The sequence below is a fragment of the Gadus morhua genome, chromosome 13 (genome assembly GCF_902167405.1).
Source record: "Gadus morhua chromosome 13, gadMor3.0, whole genome shotgun sequence".
Classification (NCBI taxonomy): Eukaryota; Metazoa; Chordata; class Actinopteri; order Gadiformes; family Gadidae; genus Gadus; species Gadus morhua.
Window position 1 is genome coordinate 7,162,076 of NC_044060.1, and position 17,395 is coordinate 7,179,470.

At 43.3% G+C, this 17,395-nt stretch overlaps 1 protein-coding gene across 1 annotated transcript in view; it reads right to left on the reverse strand.

Annotated features, from left to right (window-relative positions):
• rap1gapb (RAP1 GTPase activating protein b) overlaps positions 1-17,395 on the reverse strand; it is a 107,130-nt gene that overhangs the window by 53,203 nt on the left and 36,532 nt on the right. Inside the window, exon 2 of the mRNA XM_030374585.1 lies at positions 6,578-6,613. The gene's annotated coding sequence lies outside the window, so the exon portion shown is untranslated. The remainder of the gene's footprint in view (positions 1-6,577; positions 6,614-17,395) is intronic.

Genomic DNA, 17,395 nt, shown 5'->3' on the forward strand with positions numbered 1-17,395 from the left:
GGTTTTTTCATAGATCTTCAGATCTATGCGTCTGCATTTGCACATACTCTGGGCCTTATCTTGCATCCAGCGCAATTGTCTTTCTACACTGCCGCATGTGTCGTTGCGAGGTTGCAACTGAGCGCAGAGCGTTCTTGTCCCTCCACCGCCACACGTCGGTAAATTAGGGAATGATCTTGCGCCCCAAAGGGCGGTTCGGCGAAAGGAGGAGGCGTGTTCTGGCGCGTTAAACTCAGTGGCGCGTTGTTCAGATGCTATTGTAAGGGCGCATCACGCATGTATAATTTTGCTTGTGCACCTCGCACATACTTTGGGCCCTATTTTAACGGTCTGAAACGCACGTGAGAAGCGCCAAGCGCAAGTAGCTTTGTGGGCGGTTCTATGGCGATGTTGCTATTTTACCGCCGCGTAAATGACTCTTGCGCCCGCCGCATAAATTACTCCTGCGCCCGCCGCATAAATTACTCTTGCGCCCGCCGCATAAATTACTCTTGCGCCCGCCGCAAATCTAAAAAGGGTTGGTGTTAGTGTAAAAAAATTAATGAATGCGGGCGCGCGTGTGTGCGTCCATCTGTTTAAACACACGTGTGTGTGTGTGTGTGTGTGTGTGTGTGTGTGTGTGTGTGTGTGTGTGTGTGTGTGTGTGTGTGTGTGTGTGTGCGCGCGCGTGTGCGTGCGCGTGCGTGCGTGTGTTTGTGAGAGAGCTGTCATCTAGTAACCCGACAGGTCTGTATCGAGAGTGTGGAAGAAGGAAGAACAACATTGCACCAATAAACTCCTCCCCCCTCCTGAACTGGCCACACTGGTTGGGCAGCATCCTGTGGAGGGCTCGCTGAACTGTAACTGAGGTGCATCCGTCAATCAGTCAGCGTATTATTACCCCTGCTACCCCAGCGGTCAATCATCAGAGGGGGTTATTCTTCCCATGCGTGTGGTGCATCCAAAATAACGCTCCCACTCACAGGAACCAAAAATATATCCCACGTACTCTCCCGTTCCTGCCCATGGTTACCCAATCAGGTGTGAGTCAGGCTGGCTAAACCAGGCCTGTAGCACGACTCATTTGTTCTGGAGCTTTCTCTCCCGTCTCCCTGTTTGATCTTGGCAACACAAGCATTGTGATAGAAACAGGGATTTTATTTTCAATACTGAAAGCCTTTAAAACAGGGGAGCTCAGTGCAAATAGCACATTGTTGAAATGTCCATGAATAAATATCATATAATTCAACCTGTTCTTATCTTGTTTACACAAGCCATAATCTTGCACAAAGGTCAACCCAAACCAAGATTGTCAAATCCTATTTGGCAGAAAAAGGGATTACTTTTACCATTCAATTACAGATACCTGTTGACCCAGATACAGGAACAAAATAATGATTCCTAGAACCATAAATTAGTCCAATGCAATTACACACAATAAGACAGAGAGAGTATATAATAAGAGTATATAAGTAAGTTAGTAAGTAGGTTTGGATAAGCTACACTTGATAGCATATGATTCAGTACGTCAGGGTAAGCTAGCCTTTTCCTTTTCATCAGTGCGATACCACATACTACAGTAAGCTAGCCTATGCTACAGCAAGGTAGCTTATGGTACAGTAAGATACTGTATACCACAGTAAGCAACTGTATTGTACACTAACATAGTGCATGCAATGCCAAAGTAAGGCAGAGTATGCTACATTAGCCTAGTGTATGCTATCATAAGCTTTTGTATGCCTCAGTAGGCTAGTGTATTCTACACTAGCCTAGCATATAGCTGCAGCTTTATAGCTGAACCTCTGCAGGTCAGAGTCTCAATCTGCTAATTTCCTCTGTACTGACTCCATCGACTTTGTTCTGTTATCAGCTTACCCTCACAACTCCACCTCATACACCAAGTCCAAGGCCGGCTATTAACTACGGTCTGAAGAGAAGCAGACAGACAGATTAGATGCCTCGTTGGGTTGTTCTCAAGCTCGACGTAATTACGACTTAATTACCACCATTGTTCCTAATGTCAGTACAAGACTGGCCTTCTTTTATACCTGCCCCCAAGCCTGCCTAACTATCAGCCTGCCTACCTGCATGCCTGTCTACCTGCCTTTCTGCCTGCCTGTCTTTAAGGTAAGAAGGTAAGCTCAAGGTAAGCAAGTAAGCTTACCTGCCTACCTTAACTCGGCCCGGGTTTACCTGAGAAGATGTTCCATGGACATCAGTAAGCCGTCCGCCGGGTCAGCACATCGATACTAAACTGGTGAAGCTCCCGTTGTGATGCACGCAGGGCATCTCGCCTGCTGTCGGGGCAGCATTGACCTGTTGTTGCAGTAGTTAATGGCCCCATTACAAGAAGCTGTGCTACTTCACAGCCTCCTGAAGTCCCTTAATACCAGCCCTGCCCTGCCTTATGATGATCCTTAACCCTGCCTCATAGTAATAATAATGATTATAATAATAATTAAAATATAATAAAAGCATTTGTATATTGCCTTTGAAGACCAAACCAAATCACTAGACTTACTGAGTCTGTATATGTGTGTGCATTCAGCATGTGGCAGAGGGGGGTGGGACACTTAACACACACTGGCTATCAACTCTTTTCACTTACCTGACCCTGCCCTGAAACACCTACAAATATGTGGGTGTAAATGTCTAGCAAGAGCTCACATTGGATTTTACATTAACATTTAGGGCATTTAGCAGACGCTTTTATCCAAAGCGACATTTGTCATAAGAAGTGCAACAATATATCGCTGTCGGTACAAAAAGGGTGTTCATAAAACCAAGTGCAAGTACAACAATCGCTAGGCTAACCAATTCCCCGTGTTACAGCAATGATAGCAGCTACTGCAGTTGCTACACAGTTGGATAAAACAAACATGACCCCATCACAGCAACATAAGCGTACACCAACTGCCAGCAGGTTCCAGGGTTATTCCTATACCTTTGAAAAGCGATGTTTATTTTCAGCCTCCAACCCAAACAAGCATCCGCTGACGGCACGGCTTTGGTGAGAACTGAGGCTGGGATCAAGCGGGAACAACATCCGGAATAACAAGTCATGTTAAAATGTCATGGCATTTATACTGCCTCCTGATTCCAGCATGGCAGGGAGCCACAGACAGACAGACAGACACAGAGCGGAGGGCTGCCATTATCTGCACCAATCAGCTTAATGAGCCTTTAATTAGGAACACTGCGCTGTGCTGGGAGCTTAAGCGCCATTAAAGCAACACACCACAGTGCGTTCACGACCTGCTCCGCCCAACGGGAGACTATTTTAACCATAATGGTCTGGGGCCTATGGTCCGGGTGTCTCGTCAGAGAGCAGGTGGGCCTAGCCGCCACACTGAGCAGTAAAGGTCTGGCGCTCCCTGTTCCGAATCCTAATCTCGTATAAACACAGTGCTGTGTTCCAAATTCCTATCTCATACAAGTAAAGTTCTGAGTTCTAAATTCCTATCTCATACAAGTAACGTTCTCAGTTCTGAATTATTATCTCATGCAAGTAATGTTCTGCGTTCCAAATTCCTGCCTCTACAAATAAAGTTCTGAGTTCTTAAATTCTGTCTCTACAAATAAAGTGTGTGATCGGAATTCCCGTCTCACAAAGTCGTGTTCAAAATGTCAATCTCATACAAATAAAGTTGAGTTCTCAATTCCAATCTGATATATATTACTTGTTGCGTTCTCAATGTTTATCTTATTTAGTATTCCTCTGCATTCAAATGCACTTGTCTGCAGTGCACACGACCAAAGACCCATGCAAACAAGCATGGGTGGAGGCACGTCCGCCGAAACCAACACTTACTCATTTAGGTCAGCCCAGGTTAATCCAGAGCCCTTCCACCCCCAATTTACCCATAATCCATCTGTTTGCACCTTGGGCTAGCATGCGACGCCTGCCTGTACGACCTGTACCTTCAAATGTATTCACTGCAGGTCCCTGTGCTAGATGACTGACTAGTAAAACAGCACGCATACACCTCGACCGACTTCATATTTACGCACTAAAGACTGAGGAGCACAGCGGTACAGAGCCGAGGCCGCAGTCCATCAGAGTCAACCAGTCCGAGCAGCTGTCGTCCGTCTGTCACCCGGCAGTTTATCACACTGGGGAGGGGTGCCACAGAACTTAATGAGACAACAATAGAAACCCATAGTAGCAACGATTATGGAGACTCATAGTACTAGAGACCAATAATATAGATCAGAAGTAGACATTGATTATAGAGACCAATAGCACTGGAGACCAATAATAGAGACCAGTATTAGAAACTGATCATAGAGACCGATAGCCCGAGAGACCAATAATAGAGGACCAGTAGTAGACACCGATAATAGAGCCTTTATTCTGATCGCTAATGTTCACATCTGTATAAAAACTCTAATATAATGGAACGCTGTTCGGGGCTCGGTCTCCCAGAGAGGAGACTCTTGCATGCATACCGTGAAACCATTATATTCTACAACTATTGTTTGCTACCTTGCCTTGAGAAGTCCCATCTGTCCTCGACACAACAACTCATAAATAAATTGCCGCGACACCAATGGTGGCCCAGTAACAAGCGTGCAGGATGAAAACCTCCCACCGAGTTGGCGAGTCCCGCACTAATATGATTGGCCAACAGCGAGCCACTCTCACTCACTCTGCTCTTTTCTATTCCTTCCAATTCCACACGCCATGATTCCGAGTCAGGGATCAAAAGCAGTAGTACGTTCTGAAAGATTCTAAATCATTCATGAACTGTGCCGTGAGCTCGCAGCAACTTGGGACATAAGAGGAAAAGAAAGCAATAACCCAGCTCTGGACTGGGTTGAATATTTAAATAGTAACTTCCTTATTCGTACTGGCTAGATGGTGAGAGAGAGAGAGAGAGAGAGAGAGAGAGAGAGAGAGAGAGAGAGAGAGAGAGAGAGAGAGAGAGAGAGACTTTAAATCGATCTGCCGGTCAAGACAAAGAGAACGCACAATCAGCACCGCTACTCAGAGTGTAATTGGAGCACTGTGTGGTGGTGAGTTAGCATGTAGCAGGACGTACTCTCCCAGTGCACGCCACGTGAGATAGCATTAGCATGCACCGCAGTGGCCTTGTGTTAGCAGGTCTAAGTTGAGTGGTCTCCAGCAGCCCCCTTAATTACATGTAGCAGTGGTAGGGGGTATGGAGATTTGTATCAAGTCCCGTCTAATGACCCTACTCACCCCTCCGTTTTCACAGTTTGCCTTTCCCTCTCCCTTCTCTCTCCCCCTCCCCCCCCCCCCCCCCCCCTCTCTCTCTCCTATCCTAATCAGAACTATTATAGCAGGCTTGGTACTTTGACCTCTAGTCTGCTCACTAATGATAACTAATAACAGTGCACAGAGACTTCCACTGCATTGTAGATGACCTCTCCTGGCCCAGTATGGGAGTGCAATCACTTGAACTGTGGAACATATTTGAGTGCATGTGTATGAGAAGGACACATACAAAGAGCTGAGGTGTGTGTGTGTGTGCGTTTGAGTGTGCGTGAAAAAATATATATTTTGTTTATTTTGTTCGCTCTCTTGCCTTTGAATCCATTGGAGTGTCCTTCGCTCTTCATGGAAAAAAGTTCTTCCAGATGGAAGAACACACAGTTGGTCCTGCAACTGATAGCATTATATTGACCTATTAACATTTGATTTCATTGATATTTACTCAGCCGTCGGGTCCTTAGGCACATTAATCCAAAGCGATGTACAGTGATACATCCGTAAGGAGCAGGTAGGTGTCGGGGCATATTGCTCAGGGAAACCTACGGGTAACACTGCAGACATTGGGGATCGAACCCAGAACCCTTGGGCTGGAAGTCCCCATGGAACCCCCCGGACCACTAGCCTATCCTTGGGGTCTTTCCCACACCGTTGACTTCACGTTCGGAACATATTCTGACATTAATCCCTTTAGAAAAGTATAGGGAGTCAGAAGGAAGGAGCGAAGTGGTGTTCTCTTTCCACGTGCCTGAGAGCTGTCAGTCTCTGGATGTCTGAGGGTCGTGGCTCCACACACACACCACCCAGGCGGATGTGTCACAGCATCATATCCTCCCCTGTCGGCTCCGCCCTCCTCCCCCCTAGTGCCCCCCCGTCATCTCCCACAGGCGGGGGGACTTAGCCTTCAAATATCAAAAGTGTGTGTGTCTGTGTGTGTGTGTGTGTGTGTGTGTGTGTGTGTGTGTGTGTGTGTGTGTGTGTGTGTGTGTGTGTGTGTGTGTGTGTGTGTGTGTGTGTGTGTCAGTCAGTAAGGGCTCCAGATCTTTACTGCAGAGGCTGCCGGAAGTTGTGTTGATCTTTACAAATCATTAAACTAGTTCGGCAAAAAGTAGCCGGAAAAATAAGGCAAAGGAATAAGAAGAATGATGAATACGTGCAATGAGTAAATACAATGACATTGAAGACAGAGTGAATCAGAGTGGGTGTGTCCATCTATGTTGGTTGTTTGTGAGAGTTTGTTTAATCTAATTATTTGACAGCTTTTGTTTTCCCAATCCATTAAAAACATAATTATCAAAGCTTTTAAAGTATTAATAGAGAAAGAGTGAGCGAGAGAGAGAGAGAGTTTTAAGGATCAGGTCTCACCATAAACTTCTTGTCCTGGAGGGGGTATTGTGGACTCTGCAGACACAAAGAGAGACAGGCAATCATTAGGGTGAGTAGGATGATAAGGACGATCCAACCTTACAATAGAGATGCTGCAAATATCCACAATTATGAACAACAATTGATCCGTGCAATATAGCCCCACCAATTTATATTCTTTTTCATGTCTATATAATTCACTTTTTTGAGGAAGGCTTTGGAATGTTAAATACCATGAATGGTGTGTACATCTTGAATGGAGTCTACTTTAATTTACATAACTTTGAAAAGCTGCAAAAAAGAAACCGAAAAAAACATTCCCATCGTTGATGTTGGTGAATTTAATGTTGAGCACGACCAGTAATCCGGCGTGTCAGAGCAAGAGACGGCGAAGACGCCAGGCAAATCTGATCAACACAGAACAAATATCCAGCATGAAAGCTCACATTAATCAATCATTATTGCACACTGTGAAGCCGTTGACGTCAGAAGGGATGAAGGAACACTTCCCTGTGCTTTCTGCCTCCTCTGTCTTCTGTCTCTCTCTCTCTCTCTCTCTCTTTCTCTCTCTCTATCTCTCGTCCCCTCTCCCTCCTAGCTGACAGCTGTTTGCTGGTTATAAACACAGTGGCTCCAAGACACAATGGATGGTCTGCCATCCCATCTGGCACCCGGCCAGCCTCTGGAAGCCCTCCAAAATGCAGTCTTGGCCCAAAATCCCAAATGCCTAAAGTATTCAAAAATGTGAGTCTTTTGTCAACGGGTCTAGATTATGGTCCAAACGGTTACATCAAAGTTATCAAAGCTGAAGCATACCATAGCTGTAGAATAATCTTCTTCAAAATCGTCATCAAAAGAAAGAAAGGTGATGGAGCGAATGCTATGGAGTAAAGGCTCTGGAAGTGGAAGCAGGATCGTGTTTTCTCATAGAACCTCTGAGAAGTTCAGCAGAGGCAGGACGAGCATGCTAAATCCCCCAGGATCCTGTAGTGCCAACCCAGAACCTAACCAACTGAAACTTCCTTACCTCAATGACCAGTTTGGAACGTTACCTAAAATGTAGCGCTTATGTTAAAGTGGACTTTACAATTCTGAAGCTATTACCATTCACCATTCAGAGCAGTGAGAATTTGTAGCCACATAACCTTTGTAAGATAATGTGCAATAGAGTTGGTCTCGCTTTTGCAACAGCACACGCATCATTCCGATATTAAAGTTTTAATTTAAATGTGCCTCGATGCCCTTCTGTTCTTCAGTTCCATCACGACCGGCCACTATCAGGAGGACAGGCAGAGTGTTTTGGGTGTGTGTGTGCGGATACATGTGTGAATGTGTGTGGAGGCAAGTGTTTGTGTGTCGGAAGCTCGCGTGAGCTTGATAGCCCGGAGTTAATTAAAGGAAATTAAACCAGAAAAACAAAATTTTAAACAAAACATGCTTAACAAAGGACATATTTATCATGCCTTGAAACAAGTCCCTCAAACTGCATGCCAACCACAAATCAAGTCTGGATGCAGCGCTTTTTTTTGTCTTCTCAATGAAAAACCCAGACGACGACCTTGGACAATCAATCAAGTAGTAATCAGCACTCCCCCCCCTCCCAACACCTAGCCAATCGAACAATAGCTATTGTAATTCTAGTCCCGACACAGTCCTAGAGACAGCCAGTCCATTCCACAGTCCACAGATGTGATGCTAATGAAAATAGCTCCGGTGGGAATTGTTTTGAGAGAGAGATGTTGTTGGGAGGAAACGGTTAGTGTTGAGGGTTGAACTGAGGTTTGAGGTGAAGTCTGGTGCTACCAGAGCTCCCGGTGTTGGAGGGAGAGAACTGAAAGCCTAACTGACTGAATGTCAACAGAGGATATACTCTAAGAGAGCAGTTCTTTTGTTTGCTTGTTGGCCTTGTTGTTGTCATTCAGTGTATTAAGGTGTTAGGTTGTGTGCTTTGGGACCTGTGTCCAAGGTCCTAATGTACTGCAACCTTGTACCATGCAAATGAACTGATTTTGATTGAATGATTACATTATTATTGTTGTGATGATAATTATTTTATAAAAGAGCTGGTAATAACTGTGCCATTGTTATCATTGCACCAAAAGCATCAATTAGTTTGATAAGTATCGAATACTACAGCTTTGCATCATCATCACAATGTCATATATTCAGATATATTACCCTATTTTCCTTGGCCATGAAGTCCTGCTTTTATAATCCGTAAGATAGTGGCATCAAACTTGATGTGTGATGCCATATAGCTGAGAGCATTACTGCTATGTTGACATGACAGTTATCCTTAGTCGAGCTACCGTGCGGCTGATACTGAAATCCTAGTGTTGACAGTTTGGAGATAATTCCAACGTCCCCCCCCCCCCCCCAAGTCATGCTGCACATCCCCAGAACTATACATGAGATGGTCGTCCCAAAAGTGGGAAACCAGGGGAACTTGGATATTGTAATATTATGACACTTGGTAATAGACGAAAAGAACACGTGTTGATGATGAATTAGTGTCCCTCTCTGTGTCCATGTTCCCTTGCATGCAAGCCTGTTGATATGTTTGTGTATGGGTTGATGATTGGATGATTAGTTAAATGAGGTGCGTGTTTAATAGTGGATGGGATCCCTACTGATTGGCTGTGTGTGAGATTTTATCCTCCTATGTCTTCTGCATTCCCCGAGGCCGGCGGTAACAGCATTTACAGTACGAAAGGTAAATATGAATCCATCTTTTTCAGTCACCTGCATAAACTATATAGATTATTCATTATTAGTCATAAAGACAAATCTAAATAGAGTCATCTCATTTAAAATTATTTAAAGAATAATGTCCGAGCAAAGATTACGTGTTAGTGGGACTAATGATCTGGGAGTATCATGCCTGTGCCACTGGTGGAAGAATAGAGTAGGGTGGCACTAGGCTATCACTCTGCAACGCTGTGTATCTTGAAGACAGCTTCAAGTTAAGCCGACAAGGGCAGAGGACGTGCAAGGCATTCACGCGTTCTATAAAAATACCAAGGCAAGTTGATTTGTATGCCCTTAATGGTAATTATAAAAGTCCCATGGCATGCTACTTTATGGATGCTTTAATATAGATATTAGTAAGCCCCTAACACAGTATTTGAAGACGTTCCCGAAATTCAGCTGTGGTGCAGAATTACAGCCACTACGAGCCAGTTGCACATTGAGCTTTCGCCAAACGCACCGTTTCGGTGTCTGTAGCTCTAATGTAAATGGGGAGGAGAGAGGCGGGTCAAGGAGGAGAATGGGGGTGTGGCCCTCAGCAGCTTGCAGCCACGGTACCATGCGCTCTGTTTACAGTGGATGTATTGCAATGGCGACGCGAACACAGCCTTTGCCGTGTTCTGTAAAGATTCTACACTCTGGTTGCTCCGGCGGGAGTCCTGGAGCTCTGTATCAAAATAATATCATATCATACATAGATATCTGTATCATATACTATATATTATCACGGCCAAAAGCTGTGTGCGCCTCCAGACGATATTATGAATAAAAAACGACTGTTTCAGGTTCTCTGACGTCTCCGGTTCTTCCACGTCCACATTGATCTGAAGTAGACTGAACCACGACATGGAGGAGAAAGGGATTTTTGCCCGCAATTGTCTCCCGCCGGGGCCTCGCTGCCGAGGGACCACCGCCTCGGCAGCAGGCAGCGCTTAGGCACCACCAGCGCTTAGGTGGTCCCTCGGCAGCGGGCAGTGGGAAGCGGGGCTAAAGCGGGAGACAATCACGGGCAACAATCCTTTCTCCTCCATTTCGTGGTTCATGTAGGGAGTCAAAGCCAAAGTTCCTTCCCCCAATTTCTTCTCAACCATGGCTGAGATAACCCCAACTACTGTCTCGTTGGAAAGACCAGAGACGTCAAAGAACCGACATGTTATGCGCCATAACACCAACAGCATAACGGTTATCGAAATAACAAAGAAGTGTACAACAGTTGCGTTACAGTGTGTGTAATCACACACACACACACACACACACACACACACACACACACACACACACACACACACACACACACACACACACACACACACACACACACACACACACACACACACACACACACACACGTGGCGCTCGCATGGTCGTAGCTCATTGTCTCATTGCCGGGCCAAATTCTCTGGGCTGGCAAGGCAGAGAAAGGGGAGGTGGCATCTCCCCTTATGACGACATACGGGGAAAGTTCCAAAACGGCGCGTCTGAGCTTAGTTTTTTCAAAACCGGAGCAGAATGCCTGGTGCTCGTTTTACACCCAACAAAATTTCTAGCTATTGGGCGAGCATAGGTAGGCTAGGGGAACTCATGTTAATGTTAGAAATGTGACATTTTCATGCCATGGGATCTTTAAGAAACCTCAAACCAGAAAAAGAGTCTCCTAGTTAGAAGAGAAATCATCAAAAGAAACACATCTCTGAAATCATGAGACGAAACACAACTCTCCCATGGCTAGGAGAGATGTGAAAATATCAGGAAAAATAATGAAAAAGATAAAAGCAAAAAACATCAGGTTTCAGAAAGGCTGTGAAATAATGATCGATTGATATTTTTCTTGTATCAGAAATACATTGAGAGAAGAGCAAAACCAGTAAAACAAGCAAAAATATAAAGCCAAGGACATGAAGGCTTGGAGTAAACTTCGTCCAAGTATAGGGGTTGTAGTGTGGTATCAAAGAGTGTTGCAAGAAAAATAAATCAATAACCAAATCAATAACCAAGACCCCAAAATGGCTTCTGTATGCAACCCCACGGCTATAAACTGCCATACCTTCAATGTTAACACAGATAAATCAGCTTTGCGATACTTTCATACTGCTTCAAACCCTGTATTTTGCCCTTACAGTGCTGACACTTCTGTCACTTATGTGTGTGTGAAGTAGGGGGTGTGTCTGTTTGTGTGTATGTTGCTGTTTGTCTTGCCCTGATGTTGAGACCTCAAATACCCGTTTGTGGGCCGGCCCTGTGCCGGAGCTTGTGTTGCTGCAGACAGGTGGAGGGTACAGTTAGGAGTATCGAGGCAAAACAAACCCAGGCCTTATCAACAAACAGCTACACCTCAACCGGGCGAAACATGTAGCAGTGCACCAAGAAAAAAACACTTGGCCGCTCCTTCCTTTGTGTCTTAACTTACTGTTAATAAACATACTTCTGATTCCGAACATGTTAAGGTGTTAATTATTTTGCACTATTTAGAATTTATTTATTGGAAATATTACTTGTTTTATGCTACCTAATTTTATCCTTTTGTCCTTATTGTACCGTGTGTCAGCGACAAACACAATTCCGATTCCTGTATTTGTCTTGCACATATTTTGGAATTGACAATAAAGCTGACTTTGACTTTTGTATGTTAACTTTTTTTTCGTTTTTGTCAAGTAACTGAAAGACAGATGGATGGAATGTAGGAACATGTCCATCAACGCAGTCCATGCTCGTGAAACTCACGGTTCTGCTGCATTAACAGATCTGTTAAATGTTTTTTTTCATCCATTTAGTTTCGCTTGATTGTTTGAGCAGTTTCTAGCTCGGGAGATATTTGCTGGTTCAGATTCTATCTTCTCGGTCTGGTGTTCATCTTCATATGCCAAAGAGTCATCGAGGCAGCAATAAAACTTGGACTGATATCTGACAGCAATATAACTTGCATTGATCTTTTTTTTAAATTCAGAAATAGGTCAAGGGTTACAAAAAGCTGAGACAGTATTTATAAAATCAATTTGGGGAGTCAGACCAAAGCTTAAGAAACTTTAAACTGCATATAAAGCATCAAATGTTTGCCTTTACGTAAGCAGAACATTTCCGACGCAGCCCATTTCCATCAATCTTTTCCATTTTAGGTGGATGGCCTGAGTCCATTGAGTGCCACTACTCAAACCATGATGGGAAAGAGTGTCAGAGCGGCCGTTTCATTAACCGACCATCAGCAGAACAGCCCAGCTGAGCCTGAGAAATAAGGGCCATCACAAGCCTTTAAACTTGCCCATGAGGGCCGTATCAGGTGCACAGTAGTCTGCTATGATGTACCCTCCCTCACTGTGTATTGTATTGTGTGTGTTATATTCAGAAATGAGGAGGGAGCATGACAAAAACAAATTTACAGTAACAGTTTGGGTTTATTGTTACAAATAATGCCTTTGTCATTAATCCAAACACATGGGGAAAGTCTGCAAATGTTGGATGGAATAACCTAGTCCCTAGATCATCATCATCATCATCATCATCATCATCATCATCATCATCATCATCATCATCATCATCCTGTTTGTCATCATCAGGGTGATATATGACTGCAATTATATTACTCATAATTCTGCTTTTTGTATGGTCTTCCTCCTACAGAAAGGACCATCGATCTCTCCTTAATGTGTTTCTCCTTTGTTGCTTAGCTGCCAGGTGCAAATGTTCCTGGGTTCGATTCCCACATTTGATTGATTGGTTCGAAATTCTTTATTGACACGCGTACAAAGGTAAGCGTACAAATTTACATCAGGTCAAAAGGATAGCAGTAAAAAAGCCCATAGGCTTACTTCCAATCTGGAAAATAAATTCCATTGTTCGATTGTGGTCCCATTCCCTTTTCCCATGTGAAATGTATCATTGAGAAAGATACCATCCCTTAACTATTAAAGGTCACTTTGGATGAAAGCATCTGCTGAATTGGTAATTACACCAAACAAAAGCACAATCAGTCCTCTTCTATCATCCTTTTTTCAAAAGCTTTTTTCCCTACTTTAGCCAACAATGATCCAGGATAACATTATATTCCCAAGAAAATGTTTCATCACCTTAGAAAACAACATATTACGGTGATAACATTTTTGTGCGGTCTAATATGCAGTCTTTTTTGGATTATAATTTTGTTTGAAACGACAAGCAATCACAAAAGTATTATCGGTGGTAATTTGCATAAAGCTGTAATGTGTGTTGTAAAAACAATAATAATATCAAACGTTTTTAGCCAAGAAATAAAACTTGATATTGATATGATTTTGATTATTGATCACATGGGGGAAATTCCTCCGCTGCATTTAATTTATCCTAGCTAGGAGCACAGAACTCCATATGTAGTGTGCTCGCCTTGCCTTATAGGCAGGCCGGGAGTGTTTATTTGAAAAAAAAAAACATGTGAATACAGGGAGAACATAGAAACTCCCCAAAGAAAGGTCCTGCCTAAGGGGAATTTAACACAAGACCTTCTAGCTGTGAGGCTGCCAGCTACCAATTAAACCATGAGCCAGCGTGCATGTGGTGGTACTAAGAATCAATCTGCTATACAAGTCCATGGTTATGGATGTTTCACATTCAAATGAATCACTACATCTACTAGAGCAGTGTTTTCAACCCGTCGGGGACGCAAGGTCACTGCATGTCGCATGTGGGATTTCATTATTGAAATAGAGTACAGGCAGTACAGTATAATACAATGATAGAAGAAAAAAATACGGATAATTAAAAATACATTTATTATCAATATTGTATAGTAATTATATATTATTGCTGTTTTCCAAAATAGTATTGCTTTGACTATTCCATCATACTTTTCCATCAATGTCTTGTTTTAATTGGTGTGTGCTAAATGAGTGAGCTGCCAAATCCCTTACCCCTGGCCCTACCCTGATTACCTGAACCTCAATATAATTCACTAAGCTGTTTTGATAACATTTTCGGTTGAAGTTAAACTGATAATTTAGGATTAGATTTAAAAATAGTTAGACTACTGACTGCTTATTTTCAAGTCCCATACTCAATCACGCATTCACCAACAACTTCTTGAGGATATTACGTTGATTTGAAATGATACGACTACATGACATGCCTTTTTAAATACATTCCTAATATGAGCTAATTAGTTAACTTTTTCCCTTATATTGATTTCCTTAATTAAGGTAGAGCACACATTTCTTGACTAAATGAGACTGGGGAATGTAGCTACCAATTTAATACTTCAGACAGTGGTGAGAGGTGTGAAGTGCCGAAATTTAAGGTTTCAAAACTGACGTTCCCTGCAAAGGAGCATTTAAGGATTATAGGGCTGTGGCAACCAGGAGATCATGGCACACTACTTTAAAGTTGGATGGCATGATTCGGAAAATATCACACACTTCATCAACATTGTATAGATATGTACTAGGTTATTAGCAATTTTTGCAATATTTCACACACGTGACGCAAGAAAATTGATTGATACATGTTCATAAAAATCCTACAGGCAATTTAAATAGTCTAATATGTATTACAATTGAGCAGAAACTTGCATTAAGTTGGGACCATCTTGTATAGGACCCTTTGTAGAACTCCGGAAACGCATATTCAGTAAAAACCTTGTGTTTTCAGATAAATGTGTTTTGTACTTATATTATTAATTTTTTCTATTATTCGTCATTGAGTATAAGTACTATAATGATCGACGTCGTAGGATGAAATGCGTCACCCGTTAAAGTATAAGGGTCAAATAAACTTAAACTTCTCAGAAACAGCCATCATTAACAGCTCCCTGATGGAGCTCCACAACAAAACCCGATTGGGTTTTTTGGTTTTCTTTTTGACAGGCAAAGAAAACAACGCGGTTGTTCTCTATTTGACAGCTAGAGGTGAATGGTCTGTGGAGGAGGAAGGCAGGAAACGATCAGAGCCGCTGTTAAAGGCCAACCATGAGTCATTACACTACGCTATTCAATAACAATTTAAACTATTCATTTTCCTATACAGGAACTCAGAATAATTGATGAACTATTGTCAGGGCTCTTTTAGTGCAAATGAGAAGTTAACGCACGCAGCTACACAGTAACTAACTTTATTCTGTTGGGTCTACAGGGCTTGTTATTTAGAGTTTTATTTGATTGTTCTATTTTAGCCTCCTTTGGTACAACCCACTATCGGCCCATGTCAAATGAGTCTTGGCTAAATTCTCATTAGTGTCCTAATTAGGCTTCCAACTCAAAAGATAACCGATTCTTTAGTTCAGGCCAAACATTGAGAGCTGCACAAACAACGATGGAGAAGCCTGTGTGAAGAAGCTTTAACAATAAACACAAATAATCTGAATGCAATGGCTGTTGTTGCCCAGTTTGTCTCATTCCACCAGAGGGACATTTCCTTCATCCCCTGAGTTAATGCATTGACACCCTGTCGTTCTCCACCGGGCCTTGCGAAAAACACTGGGCTTTTCAAAGTGTCTCGACAAAACAAAAACAAACAATCAAAAATGTCACCCGGACCCGGGAGGATTTTCCTCAGCTGTGATGAGGGAGTTCCCGAACAACATGGAACTAGGCCCGGTGTTTTGTTAAATCCTGATGGTGTTTATCGAGGACTGGAGCATTGAACAGAGCTCTGCTGCCAAACCCATGCAGTCTCCTATGTTTTAAATGTCACGTTCAGAAGGTTGAAACGCCACCCATCATGCTGATAATATATGCCACCGACTTGCTTTTCTCGTTCATTAAGGGGGATGTTCACACTTTGGTTAGTTCTAACGCGAGAGCATACTGCTCCATACAGGTGTTTTGTTAAATGACACTGCAACAGCACCAGAATTGTATTTTTGAAGTTGGACCACTGACCACTTATGGTCATTGTTATTTCAATGAAATAACAATGAGAATTCAAATCCCGGGCCAAGGATGTAAATGGTTTCACTTCAATGCTATTATTTTCATGGCAAACTGAGTTGAACTGAGTAGAAAATAGCAATGTGTGATGGAACCCCCTTCAAATTAATAATAAGACATCTGAAACTGCAATTCCATTACTTTACTTTTAACAAAAAAAAAAATCTCTCTCTTTCCGTATATCTCGAAACATATTACTGTCTGCCCCGTCTCACAATGCAATCACATTCAGTTCCTCAGCTCCAACTGCTGCTGGCTGTCCCACTTTTTATCCTAATCTTGATCAAAAACCAAGCCATAGAGCCGTTTCACTATGTCAGTGAAAAATCAGAATACTTGACAACTTAACCCTTCCAGTTCCACCGACAACTCCCAAGCTGCTATTCCATTGGGTGGTCATCTATCATGTGTTAATTCAGTCCTCCATAATCGTGTCTTGGAACCAAACTACATGGAAAGTATTGACCGTTATATGACTCCCTCTTTCAACTTTTCCAGGACCAAAAAATCGCTGACATTTCTCGTCTTGCTCCCGTGTCTGCTGGGTCTGTAGATAGTTCCACAACATCTTCTTCCCTCGCCTCCTCTCTTGGGAAGCAGTAGCCAGCCTAACCTGAATGCTAACGTATCCTTATTGCTGCGTATCCTGATCGCAACACCGTAACCCTGGGGATTAAATGGTGTGGGCTACATGTGAAGATAGATGAAATAAATCGCCCTGGTTGGACCAATTTCCTCCTTACCCCCCGTATGCGCCAAACGTACAGCTTCTCCTTCTCTGGGACATCCCGCTGAAGAACTGGAGTGGCTTTTGAAGCCAATCACACCCACACACACTCACTCGCAAAGACACACGGGTTTCCTAGGAAAGTTAGCAGCCGTACAAAATCGTGTTAAGTCCCACAGCTCCTTTCGTCTGTTTCTATCTCAGTGTTTCTCTGTTAATGTCTCTCTCTTTCCATGCATGTGCATCTTTCTCTCTGTCTCTCAACCCCTCCCTCTTTTACCTAGTCTTTGTGCCACCAGATGAAGTGAAGGAGAGCGTGTGTGCGTGTGCGTGCGTGCGTGTCCGTGTTTGGTTATGTGTTTAGCCGGGGTACTTTTGATGTGTGTGTACACATCCTTGCCCTTCCCCTTGCCAGCCCTACCCCCCCCCCCCCCCCCCCAAATACACACACACAAA